This window comes from Phaseolus vulgaris, chromosome 10 (assembly GCF_000499845.2).
Source record: "Phaseolus vulgaris cultivar G19833 chromosome 10, P. vulgaris v2.0, whole genome shotgun sequence".
Classification (NCBI taxonomy): Eukaryota; Viridiplantae; Streptophyta; class Magnoliopsida; order Fabales; family Fabaceae; genus Phaseolus; species Phaseolus vulgaris.
In genome coordinates, this window is record NC_023750.2 from 35,285,285 (window position 1) to 35,299,075 (window position 13,791).

General features: G+C 30.3%; 2 long non-coding RNA genes across 2 annotated transcripts; both read left to right on the forward strand.

Annotated features, from left to right (window-relative positions):
• On the forward strand, positions 1-1,602 carry LOC137818739 (uncharacterized). Its single transcript, XR_011082134.1, has 3 exons — positions 1-95; positions 699-1,281; positions 1,450-1,602. It is a non-coding gene; the product is annotated as an uncharacterized lncRNA (long non-coding RNA).
• Positions 1,603-11,491: 9,889 nt separating this feature from the next.
• On the forward strand, positions 11,492-12,367 carry LOC137819299 (uncharacterized). The gene is made up of 2 exons (XR_011082266.1): positions 11,492-11,628; positions 12,193-12,367. It is a non-coding gene; the product is annotated as an uncharacterized lncRNA (long non-coding RNA).
• Positions 12,368-13,791: the final 1,424 nt, after the last annotated feature.

Below are 13,791 nucleotides of genomic sequence, written 5' to 3' on the forward strand. Positions count from 1 at the left end.
TTTGTAGAAAAATTACAACTTCCGAGTTAAATGATGGATCGGTCATCGTGCATGATGATCTTAACTCGACTGTCAAAAAGGTGTTTCAACAACAGGTAACCTCTTCTTCCAAATCAATTACTACAACTTCAAATTTTGTGAGTTTGATGTCTTAAACTAGTGAGCCATTTCCAAACTTCTCTTTTGATCCATTGTGGCACACAGGATACCAACATTTGTATCTCAATAATTTCCTTATTATTGTGATTCTAATATTTTGATAATTTGTCAGTAGTTTATTGTTATTTTTATAAATGGAGACTTTTGTAGACTTTCAGTCACATATGTTATTTTCTGTTGTGCTCAGTTTTGTTAGGTTGGAAACTAGTGTTAATCCTTATTTTATGGGAGAGTTGGTTGCATGACAATGATTAAGTACAAAGTAATGTTTGTCTTTATATTGTGGAGGTTTTCTTATTTCTTTTGTGTGTTTAAAGTGACAATCTTTGTTTTCTGTAACACAACCTACTGCACTCAGCAAATATAAAATTACTTTTTTTCTCCCTTTCGTTGCACAACTTCATAAAATCCCTCTGTTCTGTTTTTCTGGTTTTACAAATCTTTACAGTTTTCTGATTTCATACAACATTTGAAACTGTACCTTACAGTTAAACATTGTGAATCCTTACATACTCGCCTTTACTCTTTTGTATGCCCAGAATCATTTAGTTTTCTGGAAGTCTCATATGTTGCAAGAGATATGGAAACCAGAGACAGGGACACTCCCAGAAGGGTATTTCCAAAATTTAACTTCTATGGTAGTGGAAGATTGTGATTTTTTATCAGATGCAATACTGCCTTCCCATTTACTTCATTTGCTAAATAACTTGAAAAAGTTGAAAGTGCGGAGATGTAATTCTCTAAAGGCAGTATTTAGTCATTCGAAGATCACTAATATGGGACCTCAAGGAATTCTCACCCATCTGAAAGAACTTCATGTGGAAAACTGTGAAGAGTTAGTGGCAATTGTTGCAAAGGGTGAAGCAGAAACTGATGAAAGCTAATAAAGAGATTGCTATGTTCTCCAGCATTAACCTTTTGAGGCTATCGAATTTGCCAAACCTAAGGTCCATATATCCTGGAATGCACATATTAAAATGGGGTATGTTAAAAGAGTTGCATGTCAAACATTGTCAAAAGCTGAAGTTTTTTGCAACAGAATATCAAAACTCTACGGGTTTAAATCAAGATGATCAAGATGGATTTTCAACAGATCAGCAAGCAGTTGTCTCTCTTGAAAAGGTATGGCTGTTTAGACAGAACACTCCTAAACACACTGCATTTTGTGTTTACACATTATACCATTTATCATTGGGACTTGTTTTTAAGGTTATTATTGGGACATCCAACATTTACTTTATGTGTCACAATTTTGTGGCCTTCTAATCTTTTGTTTATTTTGAATCCAAGGTTACTCCCTGCTTGGAGGTAATGTCTCTAGGTTAAGGAAGAAGAAGAAGCGATGATTTTGCAGGGAAAACTTCATATTGAGCTCCCCAAATTAAGCTCGCTCATATTGCAGTGCTTTCACGATGAACAAGGGATGTATTTCCATTTGTTTTTGGTTCGAAGGTGTCAGTGTCACTCCCCACTATCGAAAATTGGGTTGCTTCATTGTGCCTTCATATATTCCCCGCTCAAGCCAGGCATAGATTGTACTAAATCCTTTCACTCTTAAAACATTGGAGCTTCTGAGTCTCTTCCAACTTAAATCCATAGGATTAGGGCACTCCTGGGTAATCCCCTTACTACAAAATTTAAATACCTTACTTATCTGGGACTGCCATTGTTTGACAAACTTGACACCATCCACTGTGTCTTTCTCAAATCTGATCAAGCTTAATGTAAAGAATTGTCGGAAGTTGAAATACTTGTTACATCTTAACGGCCAAAACATTGGTTGTATTGAAGGAAGTTTGCATAACCAATTGTAAATCGCTAGAAACGATAGTGGCTGATACAGATGGAGATGGCTGAATGAAGACAATGAGGTGGAGGAGGAAGGACAAAGGAGGTAATGAAGATGATGTAGAGGAGGAGGGAAAGGTGAAAGTGAAGATGAAGACGATGAATATGATGATGATGATGATGATGAAAGTGATGGAGATGAAGATGAAAATGAAGGTGACAGAGATGAAGATGATGGTGTGAAGGAGAGGAGGGACAAGGTGTGGTGAACTCCACGAAGATAAGGATAAAGATGAAGATAAAGCTAATCTAATGCTGAAGTTGATGGAGATGAAGATGAAAATGAAGTGGCGGTGATGAAGATAATGATGTGGAGGAGAAGCAGAAACATGGTGAAGGTGAAGACAACAAAGATAAAGATAAAGATGATGCTGAAGGTGATGGAGACAAAGATGAAAATAAAGGTGACAAAGACAAAGATGGTGGTGTAGAGGAGGAGAGGGACAAGGTGAAGGTGAAGACGACAAGATGAAGTTAAAGCTTATGCTAAAGTGAAGGTGAGGTGATGGAGATAGAAATGAAATGCAGGTGAATGTGATAACGGTGGAAATGAATGAAGATGAGATTAATTCAAGAAGCTTGAGATTTTTGACTCTTAAATCATTACCAAATTCGAAGCTTTTACAGTGGGAGTTCCACTTTGGAATTTTCTATCTTGGAAGAAATGTCGTTAAGAAAATGCTGCAGTGCGAAACTTTTCCGTTTTGGTGACAAAGTTCCAGAGAAATTAAGAGTGGAAGTAGATGAGTTTAAACGTGATATGAATCTGTGTTCATGCAACAAGACGAGGCAGAGGCATCCTGAGTAAAGTATATATTGATTAGCTTATTCCCATGGAGACAGGTTGAATTAATTATAAAATCATGGACATTAGCATTGTAAAAGAATTAATAAGTTTTAGAAATATTTGAACGAAGAACAAATTAGTACTTATAAAATCTTTCTATACATTCAGTGAAATATCATAGAAGATTATATCATCATTCTCATTGAAACATCTTTTCTATGGACAGTTCTTGTTGACCATGTGGTGGTTGTAAACCTTCTATATGATCTAATGGTAATGTATTTTTTCTCACTCTGTATTCTTTATTTACTTATTAGTTATATTATATTAACTTAGCTTATTAGACACATCTGGTTTTACTTTTTATTATCTTTCAATATTAACAATTTAATATGATGGATTGTACATTATGTTGATTTGATTTTGTAATAATCTGTTCAGAATCAAATTTAAATACAATCAAAATTATGATCAGATCATAGAAGACAGGTTATTTATTGGTGTTCCTCTGATTTTTCCTGGTTCAGTTTTGTGTCTTTATTTTTTTCCGACTAGCAATTTGTTTGCTCATTGACTATTCTGTCAATAAATCAATGGTGTATGTTACTCACGCCTTACACAATAAGGTTTAGTTGTTATGAATCTCTTACCTATCAAAGTTCGTGTTCCACACTGCTCCTGAATAGATTTGACATATAGGTTTGAGACTGCTTCTTTTTTGTACTATCTAAACGTAGTTGTTTTTTCTGTTTTAAATCAAGGTTCAATGATCAAGAGAATCAAGAAGATAAGGGCATAGATGGTGACAACAAGTATGAACAATGGAGGTTTACTTTGTTTCTGTTGAACTGTGCGGTGTTCAAGAATAAAGGGCTGCTATATTGAAGTGTTTTGAAGTTATACAAGGGTGTATGTGTTTGTTCATAAGTGGTCTTGTATTTATATAGGAGCAAAGGTGTATGTTTTTAATCAGAGGTGTTTCATGTCACCTGAGAAGACGCTACATGGAGTAAGTTGGCAATTCATGCATTTCTACAGTTGTTGTGTATAGTTTTAAGGTCTAAGGTGTTTCGTGAATATAATGTTTGCATGACATGTATTAATTCTCTATAAAAGATATTTTTCGTAATGAGATGTGTCATGACCATCTATAGAAGGTATGTATAACTATTGTTATTGTTGGAGATTTTACATCCATAAAATCATAAGAAGAGAAATGTTCGTACTTCTTAAGGAGAAGGCGTTGTTTTTGGTTTATAAATATAAATTTTATTATTCTAGCACATCAATAACAATCCTCATAAAGTTGTTCCTTATTAGTCTAATGACATTTTTCCTTATTGTCATTACTATTGTCACAAGTTCAAATAATTGACAAAACTACTATGGACAAGTTTAAATAATTCACAAAAATACATAATTTTTTGTGATTAAGGCTATGTTAATTGTTTCGAATTAGTTTCAAGATTAAGGTAAACTTTGAAGAGCTATATAGGAGGGGTAGGTTGCAGTCAACATTGCTTCAGAGTTGTGCACTATCTTGAATTGTGAGATTACAAAACTCCTTTTAAGTATATGGAGTTGATGTTGGGGGGTGCCAGAAAAGAAAGAGCTTTTGGAAGGGATGGTAGAGAAAGTGAGAAAATGCTAGATAGGTGGAAAGGCAAGTTCATCTCTATGGCGGATTGTTTGTGTCTGATTAAATCTGGTTATCTTCTCTTCCTTATTTATCTGTTCTTTATAAAGTTTCAGCCGTGGTGTAAGGTAGACAGGTTACAATAGATTTTTCTGGGGCTGGGGCTCGAAAGGAAGGAAGATAACGTGATTCGTGGAAAATGTTTGCGAATCAAAAGAGCAGGAGGGCTCGGTATGATAGAGATCAAAAAGTTCAACTTGGCTCTTTTAGGGAAGTGGATTTGGGTCTGGGCACGAGGGAAAAGGTTCGTGGAGAGAGGTGGTGGTCTCGAAGTACGGAGTGGAGAAACCTAAGGCTTCATAGGTTTAATAGGTTAGATTCTCTGTGGTGGAAGGATTTGAAGGAGTTCTGGAGGTTAGAGGGTTGGAAAGGGAGTTTCAAAGATAAATTTTCTTGGGAGATTGGGAATGGAAGAGAGATAAATTTGTGGGAGGATAAATGGACAGGAAATGAAGCCCTTAAAGATAAACTCTCGAGCTTTTCTCTATATGTTCTTGCAGGGAAGCCAGTTGAGGCAAGGAGGGGAATGGAACAACAATCTTGAGTGGACCTGAAAGATAGGATGGAGAAGGAGTCTGTTTGAATGGGAAGAGCAACAGAGCAAGAGATGGTTTTGATAATGGGAGGAAGAGTCTTAACGAGCAAAGGAGGAATTGTGGGCTTGGAAAGCTAATGATTCTATAGAGTTTAATGTCCAATCCGCATCCAAAGTTCTAAAAGGTGAAGGTCAAGAGAAAGGTGTTGCTATGTATGAGGGCTTCTGGAGAATTAAGGCAAACCATCGACACATTTCACTGCACGGAGGGTGCTGGAGGATAAATAGCGTCCAAAATAAATTAGTGAAAGAGGGATAGAAGTGGAAGCAACGTTGTGATATGTGTGGTTAGGGTGAGGAAACAACGTCTCATCTCTTTGTTACATGTAGGGTTGCATGACTTGTGTGGTCGAAGTGCTACATTGGGTGGGCTTAGCGTCAACAATTCATTAGGAGCCAAAGAGACATTTTTCTCAGTTTAGAATGCCCGAGGAGAGTGAAGATATTATCAGGTATGATTGTGTGTCTGGATAGCAGTTGTAGGAGATTGTGGAAACAAAGAAATAAGAAGATCTTTAAAAATGGACGCATAGATCACATTGAAATTTTCGATGGCACAATTGAATGTTTGGTCTTAGGTAACATCGAAGGTACGTTTAAACTAGTTCTCTTATTCTAATGGGTGTCTGGAGTCTTTAGTTTGTATGAGATATATTAAAAATAATAAAGGTTAGAGGGGTGAGTGGTAATTTAGTTGGTTTTGTAAAAGAGAAGAGAGGCAAGGTTGGGTAGAACAGGCTTGCTCACGGTTAGAGGTTTGTTTTGGTTCTTGGCCATTTCGGTCTCTTGTATAAGGGTTGAGGTATCCTGAAATACCTCCATTATTTATTCTTTTTTTGCCGATAAAAATAAACTAATTTAGATATTATTTTATAAACTAAAAATTATTGGATACTAAAAAAGTATTTATTATTAATAAAAATTAATACAATTAGATACTATATTTTTTATAACTAATAATGAAAACAAAACAAAAAAGTTTTTTTTAGAGACAATTTTTTAGTCTCTTGTTAAGATGTAATTGGAAACCATTTTTTTAGACACTTTTTATCTATTTTAGAGACTAATTTTTGGTCTATAAAAATAATAAAATTAGAAACTAATTTTTTAGTTTCTAATCATATAATTAGATACTTAAATTTTTAGTCACTGTTATTTGAATTTAGATACTAATTTCAGAGTAATTAATTTATAAAATTAATTATTAATTTTTAATTTATAAAATAATTTAAATTATTATGAATAATTATTTAAATTAAAAATTTATGAATTAATTTAAATAGATATGCATACTTTTCAACCGTTTATTTATTTTTTTAAATCTGAGCAAATTGTCTGCAGGGTTTGAATTTTTAAGTTTATCTCTTTCTTTTTAAGCTTTTTTAATCATCTCTCACTCTCGATAAGGACAATGGGGGGAATGCACCTGCGAAGGCAACGCATCTTGTGATGGCAACGCACCTTGTGATGGCAACGCACCTTGCGATGACAAAGTACTTTGCAACGACAACGCACTTTGTAACAATGGTGTTTTCTGCTCCGAAGGAGGCCAACCTCTTCAAGCTTATCATCGTAAGTTTCAATTCTTGCTCCATTCTCGCCATTTGCCTTTTATTTTTGTGTTTGCTCATCGAAGATCTGCGCAACTTTACTTCCCCATCTTAAAACCCTAGATTATGTTCTCATGTTGTATTCCCTCATTTACAATCTCAAAGAATCTACTAGAACTTTGAACCTTTTCCAAGTGTTTGAATAAGCTGTGATTTCTAATCTTGATCTGTATGCTCCATTTGTATTGATTAAACTGTTTTGTCTTGTCTTTTTACTTATCTATTGTTGAACTTAATTGTTGGATGAGTGTTGTTTGGCTTCTTTTTGAAAATCTATTATTCGCTCATTTGTGACGTGATATCTGTTATATATAACCAGTTGCAGTATTTTGAAACATTTTGAATAACACTAGTTAAGACAAAATGAGAATGTTAGAAGGGAATGTAATTTACTCTAGTTAATATTGATGGCCATAAAAAGAAAGACAAAAGGGAATGTAATTTACTCTAGTTAATATTATGACATTCTAACCAATACACAACTTTAGTCCATACTCCTAAATTCCCAATACTATTTTATTGCATTTCGGTACTAAAAAAAAGTAATGATTATATGTTTATTTATCCTTAACATGCCTCTTATGTAAAGGTTCCTTTTCTGCTTAGGAAAAAATAATAGGGCCTAACTTATACTAAAATATTGAATTTAAATTCGGAAGAATGTTTGCATCAGACTAATAATCAAGAAATTTTTAGGATAGAAGTGAAAATAGTGTAAATTACAAAGTAATTCAGATACAAAGTAATTGACTCAAACTGAAATCTGTAAAGAACTATCAATTCATCTGCATAACTACTGAAAACACACATATGAAGTTTAAATTTAAATTTTAAAATGTGTGCTATTTGTGTTAATGTTTGGTTGAATGAACATATAATAATGTACACAAATTTATTCATATATGGCACTAATGGGCATTAACAAAATTGTGTGTGTGGGTGTGTGTGTGTTGGTGTGTGTGTACATGTGTGTGTGCGTGTGGTGTGTGTGGGTGGGTGTGGGTTTGTGTACGTGTGTGCCTGTGTGTGTTTGCGTGCGTGTGTGTTCGTGTGTGTGAGTGCATGTGCATGTGTGTGTGCGTGCGTGTGTGTGCAAGTTTGTTGTGTGTGTGCGTGTGTGTGCATGTGTGTGTGTGCGTGTCTGGGTGTGCGTGTGTGGGAGTGTGTGTGTGAGAGAGAGAGATAGGAGATCGACATCTCCAAAGTTGAAAGGAAACAACAATTGAAGAAGATTTCTATAGCACAAACAAAGAAGAACATATTTTATGGTGAAAAGTTAAATCACAATTATAAGAGTCATTATTTATTGAAATTTTATGCAAAAAAGTTAGATATTTATTCATTTTAATTGTTGATTAAGCTATGACATAATCCTAATTTGAAAAATCAGAATTTAGTAATATATCTGGAGTTATGAGATTAGATAGAACTATTTATTCCCAATTTTGTGTTATTTTCAGAAATTTGTGTTTTGTTTGGATTAGAGAATAAATTTGAGATGATTTGAAGGGAAAGTGTGAAGAAAATGAGGTTGTTTGGGTTAAGGTAAATATAGTAGAAAGTGTACGGAAAATTTATGAAAGTTTGTGATGTGATAGGTGTGATTGAAATTATATTTTTGTAGTTGATAAAAATGTAGATTTACAAATTTATTCTTATATTTAAAAATTGTTAAAAAATTAATTGGATTGATTTATTTATAAATTAAATAACATTATTATTTTAGATTAATTTAATTTGTATAATATATTATTTTAATATTTTAATTTTAATTTACTTATTTTATTATAATAAATGTAATTATTAAAATAAATATAATCCATTATCTTTTTAAAGTGAACAGTACTTTCCCTGCAAATCTCTTCCTATATGAGTGAAAAATTTAAATCATAACCAACTTTGTCATTTTGTGTATTTTTTTTAAAAAATTTCAAATTCTTGAAATTTGCATTTTCTTTGCTTTTCATTGCTTTAAATGTTTTCGCGCCCACAAACAAACACACCCTTAAAGAGAGATGAATCAAAATGATATATTATGAATAATGAGTTAGCCCAAATTCAATTAGGTTAAATAAGGACATAAGGTAGAGAGAAAGAGCAAAGGGAGGAAATCCTAGGAAGTAGCCGTTAAGGAAAAATGTTATGGATCTCTTTCTTTTGCTTTGGTGCATGTAATGGCCACCATGAGTGACTAATTCATTTTCTTTTGGGATTGAATGTAGTCTTTTCAAGCTCTAATAAATCATGGTAATATTAATATATGATATTTTTTTCTTCTTTGATATTGGTATTGTCAATTTATGCTTAAAGCTTGAACTTTTATTCACGAACTTGATTTTTGTATTTTGTGCTTAAAACTTGAATTTTTATTTATGAACTTGATTCTTGGATCTTGTGCTTAAATCTTGAATTTTTATTCATGAACTTGATTCTTAATTCTAAGAATCTAACCTAAATGAGAATACTTGATATGTTTTGATACTAGACATATATTAGAATATATTAATTTCTATATAACATTTTTTCTTAATGATAAGAATGTTTTCTAAATATTTGAGACATCAATGTTTAGGGAATAATATTAATAATTTCATAATAGAGACATCAATATGAATCACTCTTATAAGTTGCATCAATATCAATTAATTCAAAATATTGTATGTGATGCAATCCTAGCTTGCATCTTCATTTGTAGATCTTCTTCATTGTTTTGATTTGAATATCTTCTATAGATGATGAACACTATCGTGGAAGCATAAATAATTGTAGAAATTTGGAAGAGATAAATGCATTTTCTTATGTAGCTATTACTTCTAATCTTAGTAGATATGTATCGTCAACATATAATAAATTGAGAGGTTATTTACTTTCAAAAGAAAGAAGTTATTTAGAAAACCTTCTACAACCTATAAGAAACTCATGGAATTAGAAAGGTGTGATAATTTTTAGTGATGGATTGAGTGATCCTAAAAAAAGACCACTTTTAAATTTTATGGCTATAACTGGGAGTGAACCAATGTTTTTGAAGTCAATAGATGGATCTGGTAAGATAAATGACAAAGATTTTAATGTTAAACACATGAGAGATGTAATTATGGAGGTTGGGCCGCAAAATGTAGTACAAATTATAACTAATAATACCTTGTATGTAAGGTAGTGTATGCTCATAGAATTAGAATTTTCTTCAATCTATTGGACTCCTTGTGTAGTGCACACATTGAATCTTGTGTTGAAAAGTATTTGTGCAGCCAAAAAAACTGAAAGAAATGATACTTATCAACAATCTTCTTTGATCTCATAAATTGTTGATGATGCTACCTTTATTAAAAACTTTATTGTGGGGCACTTTATGACATCATCAATGTTCAATAATTTCAACTCATTGAAGTTGCTTTATGTTGCTTCAACAAGATTTGCTTCAACCATAGTCATGCTAAAAAGGCTTAAAAGTTTGAAAAAAAAAACTCCAATAGATGGTTATTAGTGATGAATGGTCTTCTTACAAAGAGGATGACATGAATAATGCACAATTTGTGAAAGAAACTTTGTTAACTGATAATTGGTGAATGAATGTTGATTACATACTTGTTTTTGCTACTCCAATTTATGATGTTCTTAGAAAATAGATATGAATGTGGCTAATCTTCATTTAGTATACGAAATGTAGGATTTAATGATTGAAAATATTAGAAAAGTCATATACTAACATGAAAGAAAGACAAAAGTTTAATATTCATCATTTTTTGAGGTAGTAAACTCAATATTAATTGATTATTAGACTAAGAGTAGCACATCTCTTTATTGTCTTGCTCATTCTTTAAATTTAAGGTAATACTTTATAGTTAAATTATTTTATAATTATATTTTATTGTGTACATATTACTTATAATATCATAAATTTATAATATTATGTAAATTTATGTTTATAATATTTTTAATGTAGATATTACAATGATGAATGGTTAAATGAAGATTCACTAAACTAGTGTCCCACATCAAGATGTGGAACTTACTCATAAAAGGAAGAAATGTTTTGAGGTACTTTGATGATGCAGATGTACGAAGACATGTAAATATATAGGTTGCAAACTTTTCACATGGAAGAGAAGATTTTGTCAATGTTGACTCTTTAAGGAATAAAGATAAAATGGATGCAAAATCATAGCGAATTGTTAATGGAAACTCATGCACCAACACTTCACAAGATAGTTCTTAAACTATTTGGACAACCATGGTCTGCTTGTTGTGAAATGAATTGGAAACCTACTCTTTTATACATTCTTTAAAAAAGAAATAAGATGACACCTAAAATGACAGATTATATAGTATTTATCTATAGTGATTTTCGTCTTCTTTCAAGAAACTCCTCAAAATACAAAGAAGAGAAAACTAAACAGAAGATGATTTTTCATTGGATGAGAATGAAATTTTTGACATGGTTAACTTATCTCATGATTAACCTTTATAGGTTACAATGATAGTATAGAAATGATACTCTATTATCTATCACACGTCACGTGAGTGATACTCTATTATCTATCACATGTGAGTTAAGGGGGATATTAGGCTGCTCTCACCTCTTCTGTAGTTTGCTGCTTTTATAACTCCTTTCCTCTTGCTACTATATTTGTCTTCACTAGGAATACAGTCTCATCTCACGCAACAATATTCTAAGAGGACTTGAAAAGTCAACTAGCCATAAATAATAACATGCAAATGTTTTATTATACACCAAAAATCCATTTTATAAAAGTCAAATTCAATGCATTTTGAGGGTTCTTCCAGGCTGTATTTGGTATACATCGAAACCAGATTTCCTTTCAGTGTCTTCTCAGAACTTCAGTTTCAATCTTTGAAAGAACCTAGGATTCTTTGTCTGCATTCTTCATCATAGTTTCTTTCTGGTTCTTCATCTTCTCTTCATTGGTGTCAGGTAAACACTATAATCACTGCTTGCTCTTAATGTTTAGGTTTAGTCATCTTGTTCTATTCATGAAACAATGCATATGTTTAGTCTATCTATAATCTAAATCCTCTCAGTATCTTCAACTCCTTCTAACTTTGCTGCTGCTCAAATTTTCACAGATAAAATTACTGAATTCATCAATCTTGAAAGTTCACGAAAGAAATCAGTTTATTCTAACTTCAATACTGATGCTAAAAGGAATCTTCATATATATATATATATATATATATATATATATATATATATATATATATATATATATAATATATATATATATATATATATATATATATATATATATATATATATATATATATATGTGTGTGTGTGTGTGTAAACTGGACTATAATTTTGCAATCGATAATTTTTTTTAATCATGGAATGTGATTTGTGAAGAAGAATAAGTTAGTATTTATAAAATTTTGCCACAGATTCAGTGAAATTAAAATTAAATTTTATAAAATAAAAGAATAAAAGGTTATATAGTGATTAAATGTAGTAATTTTGATTGAATCATGTTTTATATTTCAGGTTTGTCAAGTGAAGTAATATTACCTAAATTGAAGTTATATTAAGCATGTGACGGCTGTGGATCTTCTCTAATGTAAAATGGTAATGTATTTTTCTTCGTCTATATCATGAAATTCATCTAAGTACTTGTTGATCAATCATAAATGATAATGAGATTTTTATATTAAATTATTAATTTTAGTTCTCCATATTTTTTTTTTCAATTTTAGAGCATGTAAATTGTATATTTGCTTTAGAACATCTACATGCATGATTTTTTTATTTTAACTTTGAAATTTATTTATGTGAATCCTACAATTAATCTACATATTAATTTAAAATATAATATTGCATAAACAATTTGACGCCATGTGCTCTAGCACGAAATTTTATTAATAAAATTTGTTTTTTTTTCTTAAGTCAACTTTCACAAGCAACCACATGAACTAGTTGCTTATATTAAATCGTTTCATCTTTTAAATTCTCTTTAGCATAAGATGACTTATAAAAGTACTGTCATGTTATTCTCTCTAGTGATGAGATCTACTAAGCATTGTTTAGCTTTAAAAAATATTATTTGAGAAAAATTATATTGAAGAAGACTTTCAGTTTTTATATTTTAAAATATGTAATTTTACCTTAATTTTTAACTTTGTATACATTTATTTGTTTTATTTCAAATTTTTAATTGATTAATTTATTTCTCAGTAGTATTTTAAGTAAATATGTTAGATTTAAGGTTGAATTAAGAAATATAGAGATGCAGAACAAATTTATAATTTTAAATAATAATGAAAAGATATGGATGGTATAATCTTCTTAACAATGTAATTTAATCCAATTATATATAAATAGTTGAAACACACGTATGATTATGTGTGTCCTCTTTTATTATTATAATAAAAAGTATGTAATTAAAAAATTAATTATTATAATAATTACTAAAATAAAAAGTATTTTACATTAAAACTATAAAACTATATAAATTAAACAAAATATTTTATTGTTTTCATAATTTTTATTGTAAAATATTTTTTATTGTAAAACATTAAATCAATAAAATAATTATATTTATAAGAATAAACATGGTAAAAGAATATATACATAAATAACATTTATAAAACATTAGTTATGTTTATAAGGATAGAAAAAGAAAAAAATGTGTATAATTACAAATTCAAAACACAATTCCTATTATAAAAGAAAAAATAATATGTATACTTACTAATAAACAAGTTAAAAACACATTCTCTATTGTATATAATTAGTAGGAAATTCACATCCGTGCCTCAATATTTCTTATAAGAAAATAAAATTAATAATAATTATTATTATTATTACATAAAAATAGTAAATAATTTGTAATATATTATTTTTTAAATAAAGTTAATAATAGTTATTATAGAAAATAGTAAATAATTTATATAGTGTATTGTGTTATTGAAATGTGTATAATTATTATAATCTTTTAAGAAAATATTTCATTTTAATTTAAAAATATAATTAAATATAAAAGAAAAATATGAAATATATACATTAAATAAGAAATATTTACAGACGCAATTTTTTATTTTATTATTTATATATATAGTAAATATCTAACAGCATTAATTACATCCG